Genomic DNA, 1,925 nt, shown 5'->3' with positions numbered 1-1,925 from the left:
TGGAAAAAAGTGGGCAACTACAGGATCAACATCCTTGAGTAGAACTAAGGAGTCAAGTTACAGTGGATCAGAGGAGGAACTGGTTTTGAACAGGTGCATAAAAACTTCATTAACTATAACTAAAGAGGAAGCAGAGAATATGGGTAGAGATGTCAATAGTTGTAGATTTGGTGGTAGGACCATGTGGAATTTCTCTGTGACATCAGCATCAAGTTATACAAACTACTAAATAATTTTCAGCCTCTCACAGATAGATTATAAGGGTGCAAAATTTGGTTTACTCTTTGAGGAATCAATCATGCCAGATACTAACTTCTTGCTACCATGGCTTATATTTATAAAGAATTTTATTCAACTAGCCAATTGGTAGTTAAGATTTAATCAGCAATTCAAGTATCATCACAGTCTCTCATTGTTAATTGTTCCTAGAAAATTCTCCAGTACCATGTGATGATATTCCCTGACAAACCAGTGGTGATGGTCAATAGCACGGTGTCTTCTTTTTGGGTATGTACAGGAGCTTTATTTCTAGTGAGCATAATAGTAATGCTTTTAGCAATATAAAGTATTATATAGCCATAAGTTTTGTCATTTTATACTTCAAAAGAAATCTACCACACAGAAAGCATATAAATGTCAATGTTGCTTAAAAGGCAGAAAAATCACTGAATTTCATTGGAATTTCAAATCCTCTTTCGAGGTGCCAAATGTTTTATGATTATGTAAGTCTCCATCCTAGAACTACTTGTGATGTAGCAAATAACCTGCAGGCTCTAGGGGCATGCAGTAATGCTCTACAACTTAGAAAATCAAGATTTAGTTATGACACTCTTATGAGCCATTTATGCAATATTTCCAGTATTTTTTAAAGAAGAATTTGTCTACTTTTAAGGCTAGTTGTATGGTGGTTTTTTTCTCCTTAGGTTAAAAAAAATGAGGCTCTAGGAAGAAAAGTCATCACACAGTTAAAAGACAAGTATTGAATTTAAAATTTCAAACAGAAATATCAGATTAAACAAATAGTTCTGCCAGTAGCTTGAAATATTAAAGCAGTTAAGATATACACACATTACATCCTTTTAAGGATGTATACACAATCATACACAATTTATAAATGTGGATAAATGCTTGGAGAATTTTTGTTAACATAAACCAAATTGAAAAGGAGTATGATGAATACCTCAGGTTAAATTTTAAAACTCAACACGGTATCAGGAACTGCTACAGGAAAATTGTTATTCCATCTCCTGAAATTACTAACCTTATTTTTGGTTTCTTCTGAAAAACTCCAGCTATTCTCCCTAATGGCTTAATTCCACTGCCATAGGAGAACAAGTCCTGCCTCGACAATATATGTGGTCTTGTGTCCTGGACTCTGGATCATTTTTATACTTAATTTGATGGCACTTTATCTGCCTCCTATCTGTCTGTCTTCCCATCCCAACTTGTTTCTTGTCCTGGTGATCCTTGCACATTCTTTGTCCTGGGACTGGTCACTCCTTCACTCCCAAGTTTCTGTTTTCTTCTTTAGTTTCCTCGAAGTGGCCATCAACCTAATATCTCCACCTGTTTCTAACCTATAAACGGCCTACACCTCATCTGACTAGACTCTGATTCCATTTAAGGAAACTATAATCTAGATTTCAGGCTTTGAAAAGATTGCTTTGATATGCTATACAACACAGTTCTTACTCCCCAGCAATTTTTCTATAGAGCTCAATGTACCTATAATGATTCTGCATAGGCCAAAATAAATTTGTAATTTGAGCAGTCATTTGTAAATAAGCAGGAATCCACATATAGACCACATTGTATACTATCTTAAAAAAAGAACTAAATCCTCATGATTTGAGTGGTCTATTTAATTGGAAACAGAGGGATCCTTTAAGTGACTCACTTCTCAATGTGAGCCCCTAAAACTGAAT

General features: G+C 34.9%; 1 protein-coding gene across 1 annotated transcript in view; it reads right to left on the bottom strand.

Annotated features, from left to right (window-relative positions):
• DCAF6 (DDB1 and CUL4 associated factor 6) overlaps window positions 1-1,925 on the bottom strand; it is a 183,439-nt gene that overhangs the window by 103,079 nt on the left and 78,435 nt on the right. The gene's annotated exons all lie outside the window — the stretch shown is intronic.

This window comes from Propithecus coquereli, unplaced genomic scaffold (assembly GCF_000956105.1).
Source record: "Propithecus coquereli isolate 6110/MARCELLA unplaced genomic scaffold, Pcoq_1.0 Scaffold56, whole genome shotgun sequence".
In the NCBI taxonomy this organism is placed as follows: domain Eukaryota; kingdom Metazoa; phylum Chordata; class Mammalia; order Primates; family Indriidae; genus Propithecus; species Propithecus coquereli.
This window is presented reverse-complemented; position numbering and strand designations above follow the sequence as displayed.